The sequence below is a fragment of the Oncorhynchus gorbuscha genome, linkage group LG05 (genome assembly GCF_021184085.1).
Source record: "Oncorhynchus gorbuscha isolate QuinsamMale2020 ecotype Even-year linkage group LG05, OgorEven_v1.0, whole genome shotgun sequence".
Taxonomy (NCBI): domain Eukaryota; kingdom Metazoa; phylum Chordata; class Actinopteri; order Salmoniformes; family Salmonidae; genus Oncorhynchus; species Oncorhynchus gorbuscha.
Window position 1 is genome coordinate 5,510,194 of NC_060177.1, and position 21,269 is coordinate 5,531,462.

Genomic DNA, 21,269 nt, shown 5'->3' on the forward strand with positions numbered 1-21,269 from the left:
TTGGGGTGGTAGATCACTCTAAATACACACAGGAAACTGTTGTGGGTATTAAAAACAGCAGCATTGCAGTTCTTGACACACTCAAACAGGCCCCAACTACCATACCCCGTTCAAAGACACGTAAATATTTTGTCTTTCCCATTCACCCTCTGAATGGCACACATACACAATCCACGTCTCAATTGTCTCAAGGCTTAAAAATCCTTCTTTAACCTGACTCCTCCCCTTCATCTTTAACCTGACTCCTCCCCTTCATCTTTAACCTGACTCCTCCCCTTCATCTTTAACCTGACTCCTCCCCTTCATCTTTAACCTGACTCCTCCCCTTCATCTTTAACCTGACTCCTCCCCTTCATCTTTAACCTGACCCCTCCCCTTCATCTTTAACCTGACTCCTCCCCTTCATCTTTAACCTGACTCCTCCCCTTCATCTTTAACCTGACTCCTCCCCTTCACCTTTAACCTGACTCCTCCCTTCATCTTTAACCTGACTCCTCCCCTTCATCTTTAACCTGACTCCTCCCCTTCATCTTTAACCTGGCTCCTCCCCTTCATCTTTAACCTGACTCCTCCCCTTCATCTTTAACCTGTCTCCTCCCCTTCATCTTTAACCTGTCTCCTCCCCTTCATCTTTAACCTGACTTCTCCCCTTCATCTTTAACCTGTCTCCTCCCCTTCATCTTTAACCTGACTCCTCCCATTCATCTTTAACCTGACTCCTCCCCTTCATCTTTAACCTGACTCCTCCCCTTCATCTTTAACCTGACTCCTCCCCTTCATCTTTAACCTGACTCCTCCCCTTCATCTTTAACCTGACTCCTCCCCTTCATCTTTAACCTGACTCCTCCCCTTCATCTTTAACCTGACTCCTCTCCTTCATCTTTAACCTGACTCCTCCCCTTCATCTTTAACCTGACTCCTCCCCTTCATCTACACTGATTTGAAGTGGATTTAACAAGAGACATCAATAAGGGATCATAGCCTGGTCAATCTATGTCATGGAAAGAGCAGGTGTTCCTAATGTTTTGTCCACTCAGTGTAATGTGGACGTGTGGTATCAGTGGTTATTTGTCGGGAAGCAGTGGTTTTAGCGAAACCAAAAAGTAAGCAATAATGAGTGATTGCTAGAAAACAGTACATTACTATCATTACATCATTTTTGATTTGGTATCTTTCTGCAATCCCTGACATCAGGGTAGTAATGAGTTTGAATTTTAATGTGTGATTTATCCCTGCCTCCAGACCACCTCGTTCTTAATCACTCTGGACCCTAATCTACTGGTTCTGGACTCTAATCTACTGGTTTTGGACCCTAATCTACTGATTCTGGACCCTAATCTACTGGTTCTGGACCCTAATATACTGGTTCGGGACCCTAATCTACTGGTGGGTGTCAATGATGCTAAAGGATCATAATCCACTGGTTCTGGACCCTAATCTACTGGTTCTGGACTCTAATCTACTGGTTTTGGACCCTAATCTACTGGTGTGTGTCAATGATGCTCAAGGACTCTAATCTACTGGTTCTGGACCCTAATCTACTGCTGGGTGTCAATGATGCTCAAGGACCATAATCCACTGGTTCTGAACCCTAATCTACTGGTTCTGGACTCTAATCCACTGGTTTTGGACCCTAATCTACTGGTGGGTGTCAATGATGCTCAAGGACTCTAATCTACTGGTTCTGGACCCTAATCTACTGGTTCTGGGCCCTAATCTACTGGTTCTGGGCCCTAATCTACTGGTTCTGGACCCTAATCTACTGGTTCTGGACCCTAATCTACTGGTTCTGGACCCTAATCTACTGGTTCTGGACCCTAATCTACTGGTTCTGGGCCCTAATCTACTGGTTCTGGACCCTAATCTACTGGTTCTGGGCCCTAATCTACTGGTTCTGGAACCTGATCTAGGGTCGACCACTTTGTTCTTAATCACTCTGTGCCCTAATCTACAGGTTCTGGACCCTAATCTACTGGTTCTGGACCCTAATCTACAGGTTCTGGACCCTAATCTACAGGTTCTGGACCCTAATCTACTGCTGGGTGTCAATGAGGCTCAATGACCATAATCTACTGGTTCTGGACCCTAATCTACTGGTGGGTGTCAATGATGCTCAAGGACCCTAATCTACTGGTTCTGGACCCTAATCTACTGGTTCTGGACTCTAATCTACTGGTTCTGGACCCTAATCTACTGGTTATGGACTCTAATCTACTGGTTCTGGACTCTAATCTACTGGTTCTGGACCCTAATCTACTGGTTCTGGACCCTAATCTACTGGTTCTGGACCCTAATCTACTGGTGGGTGTCAATGATGCTCAAGGACCCTAATCTACTGGTTCTGGACCCTAATCTACTGGTTCTGGACTCTAATCTACTGGTTCTGGACCCTAATCTACTGGTTCTGGACCCTAATCTACTGGTTCTGGACCCTAATCTACTGGTTCTGGACCCTAATCTACTGGTTCTGGACCCTAATCTACTGGTTCTGGACCCTAATCTACTGCTGGTTGTTAATGTCTCTCTCTGCGTCTCTCTCTCTCTCTCTCTCTGTCTCTCTATTATAAAACCCCTCTGTGTGTGTGTGTGTGTGCGTGCGAGTGTGTGCGCGCATGCGGGCATGTATATATGTGTGTGCGAGTGTGTGTGTGTGTGCGTATGTATGTGTGTGTTTGTGTGAGAGAGTCTGCGTGCATAAGTGTATGAATGCCAAGTAAAATATCAATATAAACAGGGACATATTCTCTTCCTAAGGAGGAGACATGTTGAAGCCAGGGAGACTGATACTGAAGGTACAGGAGGAGACATGTTGAAGCCAGGCAGACTGATACTGAAGGTACAGGAGGAGACATGTTAAAGCCAGGCAGACTGATACTGAAGGTACAGGAGGAGACATGTTGAAGCCAGGCAGACTGATACTGAAGGTACAGGAGGAGACATGTTGAAGCCAGGCAGACTGATACTGAAGGTACAGGAGGAGACATGTTGAAGCCAGGCAGACTGATACTGAAGGTACAGGAGGAGACATGTTGAAGCCAGGGAGACTGATACTGAAGGTACAGGAGGAGACATGTTGAAGCCAGGCAGACTGATACTGAAGGTACAGGAGGAGACATGTTGAAGCCAGGCAGACTGATACTGAAGATACAGGAGGAGACATGTTGAAGCCAGGGAGACTGATACTGAAGGTACAGGAGGAGACATGTTGAAGCCAGGGAGACTGATACTGAAGGTACAGGAGGAGACATGTTGAAGCCAGGCAGACTGATACTGAAGGTACAGGAGGAGACATGTTGAAGCCAGGCAGACTGATACTGAAGGTACAGGAGGAGACATGTTGAAGCCAGGCAGACTGATACTGAAAGTACAGGAGGAGACATGTTGAAGCCAGGGAGACTGATACTGAAGGTCGAGGAGGAGACATGTTGAAGCCAGGGATAATGGGGGGAAAATATCCTCTGTAGTTTAGCTTCCAGTCGTGAGAGTCACTCGGGTAATATTAGACAGGGGTAAAAAAAAAAGACCTTAGAAATCGAACGCCTTACACAAGACCCAATGAAACAAAGGACGTCTATGTGGTTTTAGCTTGTTACCGTGGCGATGCCCAACGGGAAATGGAACGACACACATTATTACATTTGTTACATGGATGACAACATGTACCCCTTCCCCACCACCAATCACAGATGACTAATGTCATTTCAGCTCAAGAGGCCATTGGTTGGCCTGTTCTGTTTCAACACCAACAGTACAGGACCAAAAACATTATGTTGCAGGAGCCTTCCAAAATCTCCACGTTCCAATATGTTCCCTAAACCGTTTACAAAACAAGACAGGATGTGCCATCACAGACTGAAGGTCCTACACTACTGGATGAACCACAGCAGAAAGAGGATTGGAGGAGGAGGGTCCTACACTACTGGATGAACCACAGCAGAAAGAGGATTGGAGGAGGAGGGTCCTACACTACTGGATGAACCACAGCAGAAAGAGGATTGGAGGAGGAGGATCCTACACTACTTACTGAGAGATTATCCCCTGTAGAGAAACCACACAATGGAAACAACTGGACTGCTGAACTCAATATCTGGAGAAAAACCTTCAGCATATTATAACGGTAGTGTTGCTTTACCCAATATGCTCTCTGTTCAACAGAACATTCTCACAGAATACCAGGAACTATATCGTTTCACAACAGCAGTCATTATTATTCACACTGAATCAACCATCTACCACGAGGTCATACTGCCTTATTGACTAGCTCTTCTTGATCAGGGGAAGGAGAGGTCATACTGCCTTATTGACTAGCTCTTCTTGGTCAGGGGAAGGAGAGGTCATACTGCCTTATTGACTAGCTCTTCTTGATCAGGGGAAGTAGAGGTCATACTGCCTTATTGACTAGCTCTTCTTGGTCAGGGGAAGGAGAGGTCATACTGCCTTATTGACTAGCTCTTCTTGATCAGGGGAAGGAGAGGTCATACTGCCTTATTGACTAGCTCTTCTTGATCAGGGGAAGGAGAGGTCATACTGCCTTATTGACTAGCTCTTCTTGATCAGGGGAAGGAGAGGTCATACTGCCTTATTGACTAGCTCTTCTTGATCAGGGGAAGTAGAGGTCATACTGCCTTATTGACTAGCTCTTCTTGATCAGGGGAAGTAGAGGTCATACTGCCTTATTGACTAGCTCTTCTTGGTCAGGGAAGGAGAGGTCATACTGCCTTATTGACTAGCTCTTCTTGATCAGGGGAAGGAGAGGTCATACTGCCTTATTGACTAGCTCTTCTTGATCAGGGGAAGGAGAGGTCATACTGCCTTATTGACTAGCTCTTCTTGATCAGGGAAGGAGAGGTCATACTGCCTTATTGACTAGCTCTTCTTGATCAGGGGAAGAGACGTCATAAACACTTCAGGGCCATAACCTGTATGTTCTAGGAGGTAACCTATTCCCTACATAGTGCACTACTTTTGACCAGGGCCCTCTATCCATCCCTCCCCCTCCCTGCTACCCCTCCCCTCCCTCTCTCCCTCCACCCCTCCCTCTCTCCCTCCACCCCTCCCTCTCTCCCTCCACGCCCCTCCCTCTCTCCCTCCACGCCCCTCCCTCTCTCCCTCCACGCCCCTCCCTCTCTCCCTCCACCCCTCCCTCTCTCCCTCCACCCCACCCTCTCTCCCTCCACGCTCCTCCTTTCATCCCTCTACTCTTCAGTCTGCATAGAGACAGTGTGTAGGACCCTGTCAGTCTGCATAGAGACAGTGTGTAGGACCCTGTCAGTCTGCATAGAGACAGTGTGTGTAGGACCCTGTCAGTCTGCATAGAGACAGTGTGTGTAGGACCCCTGTCAGTCTGCATAGAGACAGTGTGTGTAGGACCCTGTCAGTCTGCATAGAGACAGTGTGTGTAGGACCCTGTCAGTCTGCATAGAGACAGTGTGTGTAGGACCCCTGTCAGTCTGCATAGAGACAGTGTGTGTAGGACCCTGTCAGTCTGCATAGAGACAGTGTGTGTAGGACCCTGTCAGTCTGCATAGAGACAGTGTGTGTAGGACCCCTGTCAGTCTGCATAGAGACAGTGGGTATAGGACCCTGTCAGTCTGCATAGAGACAGTGTGTGTAGGACCCTGTCAGTCTGCATAGAGACAGTGTGTGTAGGACCCCTGTCAGTCTGCATAGAGACAGTGTGTAGGACCCTGTCCGTCTGCATAGAGACAGTGTGTAGGACCCCTATCAGTCTGCATAGAGACAGTGTGTGTAGGACCCCTGTCAGTCTGCATAGAGACAGTGTGTAGGACCCTGTCAGTCTGCATAGAGACAGTGTGTAGGACCCTGTCAGTCTGCATAGAGACAGTGTGTGTAGGACTCCTGTCAGTCTGCATAGAGACAGTGTGTAGGACCCCTGTCAGTCTGCATAGAGACAGTGTGTAGGACCCTGTCAGTCTGCATAGAGACAGTGTGTGTAGGACCCTGTCAGTCTGCATAGAGACAGTGTGTGTAGGACCCCTGTCAGTCTGCATAGAGACAGTGTGTAGGACCCTGTCAGTCTGCATAGAGACAGTGTGTAGGACCCCTATCAGTCTGCATAGAGACAGTGTGTGTAGGACCCCTGTCAGTCTGCATAGAGACAGTGTGTAGGACCCTGTCAGTCTGCATAGAGACAGTGTGTGTAGGACTCCTGTCAGTCTGCATAGAGACAGTGTGTGTAGGACTCCTGTCAGTCTGCATAGAGACAGTGTGTAGGACCCATGTCAGTCTGCATAGAGACAGTAAGTAGGACCCTGTCAGTCTGCATAGAGACAGTGTGTAGGACCCTGTCAGTCTGCATAGAGACAGTGTGTAGGACCCTGTCAGGCTGCATAGAGACAGTGTGTGTAGGACCCTGTCAGTCTGCATAGAGACAGTGTGTGTAGGACCCCTGTCAGTCTGCATAGAGACAGTATGTAGGACAATGTCAGTCTGCATAGAGACAGTGTGTAGGACCCTGTCAGTCTGCATAGAGACAGTGTGTGTAGGACCCCTGTCAGTCTGCATAGAGACAGTGTGTGTAGGACCCTGTCAGTCTGCATAGAGACAGTGTGTTTAGGACCCTGTCAGTCTGCATAGAGACAGTGTGTTTAGGACCCTGTCAGTCTGCATAGAGACAGTGTGTGTAGGACCCCTGTCAGTCTGCATAGAGACAGTGTGTGTAGGACCCCTGTCAGTCTGCATAGAATGTGGTATTGTTTTAAGGACAGAAGCTGTTTATCAGTGGTATTGTTTTAAGGACAGAAGCTGTTTATCAGTGGTATTGTTTTGAGGACAGAAGCTGTTCTATCAGCTGTTTATCAGTGGTATTGGTTTAAGGACAGAAGCTGTTTATCAGTGGTATTGTTTTGAGGACTGAAGCTGTTCTGTCAGCTGTTTATCAGTGGTATTGTTTTAAGGACAGAAGCTGTTTATCAGTGGTATTGTTTTAAGGACAGAAGCTGTTCTGTCAGCTGTTTATCAGTGGTATTGTTTTGAGGACAGAAGCTGTTCTGTCAGCTGTTTATCAGTGGTATTGTTTTAAGGACAGAAGCTGTTTATCAGTGATATTGTTTTGAGGACTGAAGCTGTTCTGTCAGCTGTTTATCAGTGGTATTGTTTTAAGGACAGAATATGTTCTGTCAGCTGTTTATCAGTGGTATTGTTTTAAGGACAGAAGCTGTTTATCAGTGGTATTGTTTTGAGGACAGAAGCTGTTTATCAGTGGTATTGTTTTAAGGACAGAAGCTGTTTATCAGTGGTATTGTTTTAAGGACAGAAGCTGTTTATCAGTGGTATTGTTTTAAGGACAGAAGCTGTTTATCAGTGGTATTGTTTTAAGGACAGAAGCTGTTCTGTCAGCTGTTTATCAGTGGTATTGTTTTAAGGACAGAAGCTGTTCTGTCAGCTGTTTATCAGTGGTATTGTTTTAAGGACAGAAGCTGTTCTGACAGCTGTTTATCAGTGGTATTGTTTTGAGGACTAAAGCTGTTCTTCATTCCAGCCATAGTGGACTGTATCATTTGTAGAAAAATGTACTTCTAGACACTTACATGTATGTGTCTTCTTCGCTGCTGCCGACCCTGAGAGAAACAGGAAGAGACCAGCCGTTAGATCATCACTCAACTCAATGACATCCACTCTGTGTTTCTGCTCCAGACCACTTTAATACGGGAAGGGAACGACTGAGGGGAGAGAGGAGTCTGTCTGGCTGTTTGACTCCTCTCCAAAAGGCCCCTAGGATCCCAACCCAACTCAACCTGAGGGGAGAGAGGAGTCTGTCTGTCCGTTTGACTCCTCTCCAAAAGTCCTCTAGGATCCCAACCCAACTCAACCTGCGGCATAAATCTGTTGGAGAGAGAGAGAGAGAGAGAGAGAGAGAGAGAGAGAGAGAGAGAGAGAGAGAGAGAGAGAGAGAGAGAGAGAGAGAGAGAGAGAGAGAGAGAGAGAGAGAGAGAGAGAGAGACAAAGAGGGAGAGACAAAGAGAGAGGAGAGAGAGAGAGAGAGAGAGAGAGAGAGAGAGAGAGAGAGAGAGAGAGAGAGAGAGAGAGAGAGAGAGAGAGAGAGAGAGAGAGAGAGAGAGACAAGGAGAGAGAGACAGAGAGAGAGAGAGGGAGAGAGAGAGAGAGAGAGAGAGAGAGAGAGAGAGAGAGAGAGAGAGAGAGAGAGAGAGAGAGAGAGAGAGACAAGGAGAGAGAGACAGAGAGAGGAGAGAGGGAGAGAGAGAGAGAGAGAGAGAGAGAGAGAGAGAGAGAGAGAGAGAGAGAGAGAGAGGGGGAGAGAGAGGGAGAAAGAGAAACCCTGACCCTGGAACAGCCTGCCAAGTCCCGTCTCTACTGCTGTTTCTAAGAGGGAGAGAGAGAAACCCTGACCCTGGAACAGCCTGCCAAGTCCCGTCTCTACTGCTGTTTCTAAGAGGGAGAGAGAGAAACCCTGACCCTGGAACAGCCTGCCAAGTCCCGTCTCTACTGCCGCCCAACCAGACAGACAGGACCAGGGATGGAGGTCAGTTTCTCCTTGAGAGATGGAGGAGCTAGCAGAGGGTAGTTCAGGGTTGGAGGTCAGTTTCTCCTTGAGAGATGGAGGAGCTAGCAGAGGGGAGTTCAGGGTTGGAGGTCAGTTTCTCCTTGAGAGATGGAGGAGCTAGCAGAGGGTAGTTCAGGGTTGGAGGTCAGTTTCTCCTTGAGAGATGGAGGAGCTAGCAGAGGGTAGTTCAGGGTTGGAGGTCAGTTTCTCCTTGAGAGATGGAGGAGCTAGCAGAGGGTAGTTCAGGGTTGGAGGTCAGTTTCTCCTTGAGAGATGGAGGAGCTAGCAGAGGGGAGTTCAGGGTTGGAGGTCAGTTTCTCCTTGAGAGATGGAGGAGCTAGCAGAGGGTAGTTCAGGGTTGGAGGTCAGTTTCTCCTTGAGAGATGGAGGAGCTAGCAGAGGGGAGTTCAGGGTTGGAGGTCAGTTTCTCCTTGAGAGATGGAGGAGCTAGCAGAGGGGAGTTCAGGGTTGGAGGTCAGTTTCTCCTTGAGAGATGGAGGAGCTAGCAGAGGGGAGTTCAGGGTTGGAGGTCAGTTTCTCCTTGAGAGATGGAGGAGCTAGCAGAGGGGAGTTCAGGGTTGGAGGTCAGTTTCTCCTTGAGAGATGGAGGAGCTAGCAGAGGGGAGTTCAGGGTTGGAGGTCAGTTTCTTCTTGAGAGATGGAGGAGCTAGCAGAGGGGCATTCAGTGTTGAGACATGGTAACATCTCCCCATGGCTGCTGTGATACTTTGATCCCATTATAGATGTGTGCTGAGAGGATGATATGGCATTTCCTCAGACAGACATCAATACCAGTTAGTCCAGGTGGCTTGTAATAGTAGTATAGTACTGTTCTGATACTCAGTGTGTAGGACTGGTCCATAGTATTGTTCTGATACTCAGTGTGTAGGACTGACTGGTCCATAGTATTGTTCTGATACTCAGTGTGTAGGACTGACTGGTCCATAGTATTGTTCTGATACTCAGTGTGTAGGACCGGTCCATAGTAATGTTCTGATACTCAGTGTGTAGGACCGGTTCTGATACTCAGTGTGTAGGACCGGTCCATAGTAATGTTCTGATACTCAGTGTGTAGGACCGGTTCTGATACTCAGTGTGTAGGACCGGTCCATAGTAATGTTCTGATACTCAGTGTGTAGGACTGACTGGTCCATAGTACTGTTCTGATACTCAGTGTGTAGGACTGGTCCATAGTATTGTTCTGATACTCAGTGTGTAGGACCGGTTCTGATACTCAGTGTGTAGGACCGGTCCATAGTAATGTTCTGATACTCAGTGTGTAGGACCGGTCCATAGTAATGTTCTGATACTCAGTGTGTAGGACTGACTGGTCCATAGTACTGTTCTGATACTCAGTGTGTAGGACCGGTTCTGATACTCAGTGTGTAGGACCGGTCCATAGTAATGTTCTGATACTCAGTGTGTAGGACCGGTCCATAGTAATGTTCTGATACTCAGTGTGTAGGACTGGTCCATAGTATTGTTCTGATACTCAGTGTGTAGGACTGGTCCATAGTACTGTTCTGATACTCAGTGTGTAGGACCGGTTCTGATACTCAGTGTGTAGGACTGACTGGTCCATAGTATTGTTCTGATACTCAGTGTGTAGGACTGACTGGTCCATAGTACTGTTCTGATACTCAGTGTGTAGGACTGGTCCATAGTATTGTTCTGATACTCAGTGTTTAGGACTGACTAGTTCATTAGTTTGAACTCGAGCTAAAGATATTTACCAATACCTAGGTGCACTACTGGGCTGGTAAAGAGTCTCTACTCTAGACTCTATACTACTGGGCTGGTAAACAGTCTCTACTCTATACTCTATACTACTGGCCTGGTAAAGAGTCTCTACTCTAGACTCTATACTACTGGGCTGGTAAAGAGTCTCTACTCTAGACTCTATACTACTGGGCTGGTAAACAGTCTCTACTCTAGACTCTATGCTACTGGGCTGGTAAACAGTCTCTATTCTAGAATCTATACTACTGGGCTGGTAAACAGTCTCTACTCTAGACTCTATACTACTGGGCTGGTAAAGAGTCTCAACTCTAGACTCTATACTACTGGGCTGGTAAAGAGTCTCTACTCTAGACTCTATACTACTGGGCTGGTAAACAGTCTCTACTCTAGACTCTATACTACTGAACTGGTAAACAGTCTCTACTCTATACTACTGGACTGGTAAACAGTCTCTACTCTAGACTCTATACTACTGGGCTGGTAAACAGTCTCTACTCTAGACTCTATACTACTGGGCTGGTAAACAGTCTCTACTCTATACTACTGGGCTGGTAATGAGTCTCTACTCTAGACTCTATACTACTAGGCTGGTAAAGAGTCTCTACTCTATACTACTGGGCTGGTAAACAGTCTCTACTCTAGACTCTATACTACTGAACTGGTAAACAGTCTCTACTCTATACTACTGGGCTGGTAAACAGTCTCTACTCTAGACTCTATACTACTGGGCTGGTAAAGAGTCTCTATTCTAGACTCTATACTACTGGGCTGGTAAAGAGTCTCTACTCTAGACTCTATACTACTGGGCTGGTAAACAGTCTCTACTCTAGACTCTATACTACTGGGCTGGTAAACAGTCTCTACTCTAGACTCTATACTACTGGGCTGGTAAACAGTCTCTACTCTAGACTCTATACTACTGTGCTGGTAAACAGTCTCTAGTCTAGACTCTATACTACTGGGCTGGTAAACAGTCTCTACTCTAGACTCTATAATACTGGGCTGGTAAACAGTCTCTACTCTAGACTCTATACTACTGGGCTGGTAAACAGTCTCTACTCTAGACTCTATACTACTGGGCTGGTAAAGAGTCTCTACTCTAGACTCTATACTACTGGGCTGGTAAACAGTCTCTACTCTAGACTCTATACTACTGGGCTGGTAAACAGTCTCTACTCTAGACTCTATACTACTGGACTGGTAATCAGTCTCTACTCTAGACTCTATACTACTGGGCTGGTAAAGAGTCTCTACTCTATACTACTGGGCTGGTAAACAGTCTCTACTCTAGACTCTATACTACTGGGCTGGTAAACAGTCTCTACTCTAGACTCTATACTACTGGGCTGGTAAACAGTCTCTACTCTAGACTCTATACTACTGGGCTGGTAAACAGTCTCTACTCTAGACTCTAGACTACTGGGCTGGTAAACAGTCTCTACTCTATACTACTGGGCTGGTAAACAGTCTCTACTCTAGACTCTATACTACTGGGCTGGTAAACAGTCTCTACTCTAGACTCTATACTACTGTGCTGGTAAACAGTCTCTACTCTAGACTCTATACTACTGGACTGGTAATCAGTCTCTACTCTAGACTCTATACTACTGGGCTGGTAAAGAGTCTCTACTCTATACTACTGGGCTGGTAAACAGTCTCTACTCTAGACTCTATACTACTGGGCTGGTAAACAGTCTCTACTCTAGACTCTATACTACTGGGCTGGTAAACAGTCTCTACCCTAGACTCTATACTACTGGGCTGGTAAACAGTCTCTACTCTAGACTCTAGACTACTGGGCTGGTAAACAGTCTCTACTCTAGACTCTATACTACTGGGCTGGTAAACAGTCTCTACCCTAGACTCTATACTACTGGACTGGTAAACAGTCTCTACTCTAGACTCTAGACTACTGGGCTGGTAAACAGTCTCTACCCTAGACTCTATACTACTGGACTGGTAAACAGTCTCTACTCTAGACTCTAGACTACTGGGCTGGTAAACAGTCTCTACTCTAGACTCTATACTACTGGGCTGGTAAACAGTCTCTACTCTAGACTCTATACTACTGTGCTGGTAAACAGTCTCTACTCTAGACTCTATACTACTGGACTGGTAATCAGTCTCTACTCTAGACTCTATACTACTGGGCTGGTAAAGAGTCTCTACTCTATACTACTGGGCTGGTAAACAGTCTCTACTCTAGACTCTATACTACTGGGCTGGTAAACAGTCTCTACTCTAGACTCTATACTACTGGGCTGGTAAACAGTCTCTACCCTAGACTCTATACTACTGGGCTGGTAAACAGTCTCTACTCTAGACTCTAGACTACTGGGCTGGTAAACAGTCTCTACTCTAGACTCTATACTACTGGGCTGGTAAACAGTCTCTACCCTAGACTCTATACTACTGGACTGGTAAACAGTCTCTACTCTAGACTCTAGACTACTGGGCTGGTAAACAGTCTCTACTCTAGACTCTATACTACTGGGCTGGTAAACAGTCTCTACTCTAGACTCTATACTACTGGGCTGGTAAACAGTCTCTACTCTAGACTCTAGACTACTGGGCTGGTAAACAGTCTCTACTCTATACTACTGGGCTGGTAAACAGTCTCTACTCTAGACTCTATACTACTGGGCTGGTAAACAGTCTCTACTCTAGACTCTATACTACTGTGCTGGTAAACAGTCTCTACTCTAGACTCTATACTACTGGACTGGTAATCAGTCTCTACTCTAGACTCTATACTACTGGGCTGGTAAAGAGTCTCTACTCTATACTACTGGGCTGGTAAACAGTCTCTACTCTAGACTCTATACTACTGGGCTGGTAAACAGTCTCTACTCTAGACTCTATACTACTGGGCTGGTAAACAGTCTCTACTCTAGACTCTATACTACTGGGCTGGTAAACAGTCTCTACTCTAGACTCTAGACTACTGGGCTGGTAAACAGTCTCTACTCTATACTACTGGGCTGGTAAACAGTCTCTACTCTAGACTCTATACTACTGGGCTGGTAAACAGTCTCTACTCTAGACTCTATACTACTGTGCTGGTAAACAGTCTCTACTCTAGACTCTATACTACTGGACTGGTAATCAGTCTCTACTCTAGACTCTATACTACTGGGCTGGTAAAGAGTCTCTACTCTATACTACTGGGCTGGTAAACAGTCTCTACTCTAGACTCTATACTACTGGGCTGGTAAACAGTCTCTACTCTAGACTCTATACTACTGGGCTGGTAAACAGTCTCTACCCTAGACTCTATACTACTGGGCTGGTAAACAGTCTCTACTCTAGACTCTAGACTACTGGGCTGGTAAACAGTCTCTACTCTAGACTCTATACTACTGGGCTGGTAAACAGTCTCTACCCTAGACTCTATACTACTGGACTGGTAAACAGTCTCTACTCTAGACTCTAGACTACTGGGCTGGTAAACAGTCTCTACTCTAGACTCTATACTACTGGGCTGGTAAACAGTCTCTACTCTAGACTCTATACTACTGGGCTGGTAAACAGTCTCTACTCTAGACTCTAGACTACTGGGCTGGTAAACAGTCTCTACTCTAGACTCTATACTACTGGACTGGTAATCAGTCTCTACTCTAGACTCTATACTACTGGGCTGGTAAAGAGTCTCTACTCTATACTACTGGGCTGGTAAACAGTCTCTACTCTAGACTCTATACTACTGGGCTGGTAAACAGTCTCTACTCTAGACTCTAGACTACTGGGCTGGTAAACAGTCTCTACTCTAGACTCTATACTACTGGGCTGGTAAACAGTCTCTACCCTAGACTCTATACTACTGGACTGGTAAACAGTCTCTTCTCTAGACTCTAGACTACTGGGCTGGTAAACAGTCTCTACTCTAGACTCTATACTACTGGGCTGGTAAACAGTCTCTACTCTAGACTCTAGACTACTGGGCTGGTAAACAGTCTCTACTCTAGACTCTAGACTACTGGGCTGGTAAACAGTCTCTACTCTAGACTCTAGACTACTGGGCTGGTAAACAGTCTCTACTCTAGACTCTATACTACTGGGCTGGTAAACAGTCTCTACTCTAGACTCTAGACTACTGGGCTGGTAAACAGTCTCTACTCTAGACTCTATACTACTGGGCTGGTAAACAGTCTCTACCCTAGACTCTATACTACTGGACTGGTAAACAGTCTCTTCTCTAGACTCTAGACTACTGGGCTGGTAAACAGTCTCTACTCTAGACTCTATACTACTGGGCTGGTAAACAGTCTCTACTCTAGACTCTATACTACTGGGCTGGTAAACAGTCTCTACTCTAGACTCTAGACTACTGGGCTGGTAAACAGTCTCTACTCTAGACTCTAGACTACTGGGCTGGTAAACAGTCTCTACTCTAGACTCTAGACTACTGGGCTGGTAAACAGTCTCTACTCTAGACTCTATACTACTGTGCTGGTAATCAGTCTCTACTCTAGACTCTATACTACTGGGCTGGTAAACAGTCTCTACTCTAGACTCTATACTACTGTGCTGGTAAACAGTATCTACTCTAGAGTCTATACTACTGGACTGGTAATCAGTCTCTACTCTAGACTCTATACTACTGGGCTGGTAAAGAGTCTCTACTCTATACTACTGGGCTGGTAAACAGTCTCTACTCTAGACTCTATACTACTGGGCTGGTAAACAGTCTCTACTCTAGACTCTATACTACTGGGCTGGTAAAGAGTCTCTACTCTATACTACTGGGCTGGTAAACAGTCTCTACTCTAGACTCTAGACTACTGGGCTGGTAAACAGTCTCTACTCTAGACTCTATACTACTGGGCTGGTAAACAGTCTCTACCCTAGACTCTATACTACTGGACTGGTAAACAGTCTCTTCTCTAGACTCTAGACTACTGGGCTGGTAAACAGTCTCTACTCTAGACTCTATACTACTGGGCTGGTAAACAGTCTCTACTCTAGACTCTATACTACTGGGCTGGTAAACAGTCTCTACTCTAGACTCTAGACTACTGGGCTGGTAAACAGTCTCTACTCTAGACTCTAGACTACTGGGCTGGTAAACAGTCTCTACTCTAGACTCTAGACTACTGGGCTGGTAAACAGTCTCTACTCTAGACTCTATACTACTGTGCTGGTAATCAGTCTCTACTCTAGACTCTATACTACTGGGCTGGTAAACAGTCTCTACTCTAGACTCTATACTACTGTGCTGGTAAACAGTATCTACTCTAGAGTCTATACTACTGGACTGGTAATCAGTCTCTACTCTAGACTCTATACTACTGGGCTGGTAAAGAGTCTCTACTCTATACTACTGGGCTGGTAAACAGTCTCTACTCTAGACTCTATACTACTGGGCTGGTAAACAGTCTCTACTCTAGACTCTATACTACTGGGCTGGTAAACAGTCTCTACCCTAGACTCTATACTACTGGGCTGGTAAAGAGTCTCTACTCTATACTACTGGGCTGGTAAACAGTCTCTACTCTAGACTCTATACTACTGGGCTGGTAAAGAGTCTCTACTCTATACTACTGGGCTGGTAAACAGTCTCTACCCTAGACTCTATACTACTGGGCTGGTAAACAGTCTCTACTCTAGACTCTATACTACTGGGCTGGTAAACAGTCTCTACCCTAGACTCTATACTACTGGGCTGGTAAACAGTCTCTACTCTAGAATCTAGACTACTGGGCTGCTAAACAGTCTCTACTCTAGACTCTATACTACTGGGCTGGTAAACAGTCTCTACTCTAGACTCTAGACTACTGGGCTGGTAAACAGTCTCTACTCTAGTCTCTAGACTACTGGGCTGGTAAACAGTCTCTACTCTAGACTCTATACTACTGGGCTGGTAAACAGTCTCTACTCTAGACTATACTACTGGGCTGGTAAACAGTCTCTACTCTAGACTCTATACTACTGGGCTGGTAAAGAGTCTCTACTCTAGACTCTATACTACTGGGCTGGTAAACAGTCTCTACTCTAGACTCTATACTACTGGGCTGGTAAACAGTCTCTACTCTAGACTCTATACTACTGGGCTGGTAAACAGTCTCTACTCTAGACTCTATACTACTGGGCTGGTAAACAGTCTCTACTCTAGACTCTATACTACTGGGCTGGTAAACAGTCTCTACTCTAGACTCTATACTACTGGGCTGGTAAACAGTCTCTACTCTAGACTCTATACTACTGGGCTGGTAAACAGTCTCTACTCTAGACTCTAGACTACTGGGCTGGTAAACAGTCTCTACTCTAGACTCTATACTACTGGGCTGGTAAACAGTCTCTACCCTAGACTCTATACTACTGGACTGGTAAACAGTCTCTACTCTAGACTCTAGACTACTGGGCTGGTAAACAGTCTCTACTCTAGACTCTATACTACTGGGCTGGTAAACAGTCTCTACTCTAGACTCTATTCTACTGGGCTGGTAAACAGTCTCTACTCTAGACTCTAGACTACTGGGCTGGTAAACAGTCTCTACTCTAGACTCTATACTACTGGACTGGTAATCAGTCTCTACTCTAGACTCTATACTACTGGGCTGGTAAAGAGTCTCTACTCTATACTACTGGGCTGGTAAACAGTCTCTACTCTAGACTCTATACTACTGGGCTGGTAAACAGTCTCTACTCTAGACTCTATACTACTGGGCTGGTAAACAGTCTCTACCCTAGACTCTATACTACTGGGCTGGTAAACAGTCTCTACTCTAGACTCTAGACTACTGGGCTGGTAAACAGTCTCTACTCTAGACTCTATACTACTGGGCTGGTAAACAGTCTCTACCCTAGACTCTATACTACTGGACTGGTAAACAGTCTCTTCTCTAGACTCTAGACTACTGGGCTGGTAAACAGTCTCTACTCTAGACTCTATACTACTGGGCTGGTAAACAGTCTCTACTCTAGACTCTAGACTACTGGGCTGGTAAACAGTCTCTACTCTAGACTCTAGACTACTGGGCTGGTAAACAGTCTCTACTCTAGACTCTAGACTACTGGGCTGGTAAACAGTCTCTACTCTAGACTCTATACTACTGGGCTGGTAAACAGTCTCTACTCTAGACTCTAGACTACTGGGCTGGTAAACAGTCTCTACTCTAGACTCTATACTACTGGGCTGGTAAACAGTCTCTACCCTAGACTCTATACTACTGGACTGGTAAACAGTCTCTTCTCTAGACTCTAGACTACTGGGCTGGTAAACAGTCTCTACCCTAGACTCTATACTACTGGACTGGTAAACAGTCTCTTCTCTAGACTCTAGACTACTGGGCTGGTAAACAGTCTCTACTCTAGACTCTATACTACTGGGCTGGTAAACAGTCTCTACTCTAGACTCTATACTACTGGGCTGGTAAACAGTCTCTACTCTAGACTCTAGACTACTGGGCTGGTAAACAGTCTCTACTCTAGACTCTAGACTACTGGGCTGGTAAACAGTCTCTACTCTAGACTCTAGACTACTGGGCTGGTAAACAGTCTCTACTCTAGACTCTATACTACTGTGCTGGTAATCAGTCTCTACTCTAGACTCTATACTACTGGGCTGGTAAACAGTCTCTACTCTAGACTCTATACTACTGTGCTGGTAAACAGTCTCTACTCTAGAGTCTATACTACTGGACTGGTAATCAGTCTCTACTCTAGACTCTATACTACTGGGCTGGTAAAGAGTCTCTACTCTATACTACTGGGCTGGTAAACAGTCTCTACTCTAGACTCTATACTACTGGGCTGGTAAACAGTCTCTACTCTAGACTCTATACTACTGGGCTGGTAAACAGTCTCTACCCTAGACTCTATACTACTTGGCTGGTAAAGAGTCTCTACTCTATACTACTGGGCTGGTAAACAGTCTCTACTCTAGACTCTATACTACTGGGCTGGTAAAGAGTCTCTACTCTATACTACTGGGCTGGTAAACAGTCTCTACTCTAGACTCTATACTACTGGGCTGGTAAACAGTCTCTACTCTAGACTCTATACTACTGTGCTGGTAAACAGTCTCTACTCTAGACTCTATACTACTGGACTGGTAATCAGTCTCTACTCTAGACTCTATACTACTGGGCTGGTAAAGAGTCTCTACTCTATACTACTGGGCTGGTAAACAGTCTCTACTCTAGACTCTATACTACTGGGCTGGTAAACAGTCTCTACTCTAGACTCTATACTACTGGGCTGGTAAACAGTCTCTACCCTAGACTCTATACTACTGGGCTGGTAAAGAGTCTCTACTCTATACTACTGGGCTGGTAAACAGTCTCTACTCTAGACTCTATACTACTGGGCTGGTAAAGAGTCTCTACTCTATACTACTGGGCTGGTAAACAGTCTCTACCCTAGACTCTATACTACTGGGCTGGTAAACAGTCTCTACTCTAGACTCTATACTACTGGGCTGGTAAACAGTCTCTACCCTAGACTCTATACTACTGGGCTGGTAAACAGTCTCTACTCTAGAATCTAGACTACTGGGCTGCTAAACAGTCTCTACTCTAGACTCTATACTACTGGGCTGGTAAACAGTCTCTACTCTAGACTCTAGACTACTGGGCTGGTAAACAGTCTCTACTCTAGTCTCTAGACTACTGGGCTGGTAAACAGTCTCTACTCTAGACTCTATACTACTGGGCTGGTAAACAGTCTCTACTCTAGACTATACTACTGGGCTGGTAAACAGTCTCTACTCTAGACTCTATACTACTGGGCTGGTAAAGAGTCTCTACTCTAGACTCTATACTACTGGGCTGGTAAACAGTCTCTACTCTAGACTCTATACTACTGGGCTGGTAAACAGTCTCTACTCTAGACTCTATACTACTGGGCTGGTAAACAGTCTCTACTCTAGACTCTATACTACTGGGCTGGTAAACAGTCTCTACTCTAGACTCTATACTACTGGGCTGGTAAACAGTCTCTACTCTAGACTATACTACTGGGCTGGTAAACAGTCTCTACTCTAGACTCTATACTACTGGGCTGGTAAAGAGTCTCTACTCTAGACTCTATACTACTGGGCTGGTAAACAGTCTCTACTCTAGACTCTATACTACTGGGCTGGTAAACAGTCTCTACTCTAGACTCTATACTACTGGGCTGGTAAACAGTCTCTACTCTAGACTCTATACTACTGGGCTGGTAAACAGTCTCTACTCTAGACTCTATACTACTGGGCTGGTAAACAGTCTCTACTCTAGACTCTATACTACTGGCTGGTAAACAGTCTCTACTCTAGACTCTATACTACTGGGCTGGTAAACAGTCTCTACTCTAGACTCTATACTACTGGGCTGGTAAACAGTCTCTACTCTAGACTCTATACTACTGGGCTGGTAAAGAGTCTCTACTCTAGACTCTATACTACTGGGCTGGTAAACAGTCTCTACTCTAGACTCTATACTACTGGGCTGGTAAACAGTCTCTACTCTAGACTCTATACTACTGGGCTGGTAAACAGTCTCTACTCTAGACTCTATACTACTGGGCTGGTAAATAGTCTCTACTCTATACTACTGGGCTGGTAAACAGTCTCTACTCTAGACTCTATACTACTGGGCTGGTAAACAGTCTCTACTCTAGACTCTATACTACTGGGCTGGTAAACAGTCTCTACTCTATACTACTGGGCTGACATTACACAGTGCACACACCAGGTGCTGGTTAATTTGCCGTATTTACAGGGGGGTTCCATTGAAACCCGATTCCCCGGTGTTGCTCTGCACAGTGAAGAGGCAAACATGGAGGAGGAAAGTGAAGCTTGGTCCAGTGAATTGGTTGACGATGAGTTGTGGCCTGTGGTTCTACACAGGAATGAGGTCTTTCAGCACCACTCATATTCAGACAACTAAACACACACACACACGCACGCACGCACGCACGCACGCACGCACGCACGCACACACACACACACACACACACACACACACACACACACACACACACACACACACACACACACACACACACACACACACAGAGAGAGAAAACTAAACACACACACACACACAGACACACATAGAGAAAACTAAACACACACACATAGAGAAAACTAAACACAGTGCGTTAACTGGTCTTCAGACAACTAAACACACACACACACACACACACACACGCACTCACACACACACACACACACACACACACACACACACACACACACACACACACACACACACACACACACACACACACACACACACACACACACACACACACACACACACACACACAGAGAGAGAGAAAACTAAACACACACACACATACACACACACACACACAAACAGGAATGAGGTCTTTCAGCACCACTCATATTCAGACAACTAAACACACACACACATACACACACACACACACACACACACACACACACACACACACACACAGAGAGAGAGAAAACTAAACACACACACACACACAGACACACATAGAGAAAACTAAACACACACACATAGAGAAAACTAAACAGTGCGTTAACTGGTCTTCAGACAACTAAACACACACACACACACACGCACGCACGCACGCACGCACGCACGCACACACACACACACACACACACACACACACACACACACACACACACACACACACACACACACACACACACACACACACACACACACACACACACACACACACACACACACACACACACACACACAGAGAGAGAGAAAACTAAACACACACACACATACACACACACACACACAAACAGAGAAAACTAAACACACACACATAGAGAAAACTAAACACAGTGCGTTAACTGGTCTTCAGACAACTAAACACACACACACACACACACACACACACACACACACACACACACACACACACACACACACACACACACACACACACACACACACAGAGAGAAAACTAAACACACACACACACACACAGACACACATAGAGAAAATTAAACACACACACATAGAGAAAACTAAACACAGTGCGTTAACTGGTCTAGGAACAGTGGGTTAACTGG

The 21,269-nt window shown here is 45.7% G+C and overlaps 1 protein-coding gene across 3 annotated transcripts in view; it reads right to left on the reverse strand.

Annotated features, from left to right (window-relative positions):
• Positions 1-21,269, reverse strand: part of LOC124035464 (nuclear receptor ROR-alpha A-like) — a 380,116-nt gene that overhangs the window by 123,615 nt on the left and 235,232 nt on the right. The gene's annotated exons all lie outside the window — the stretch shown is intronic.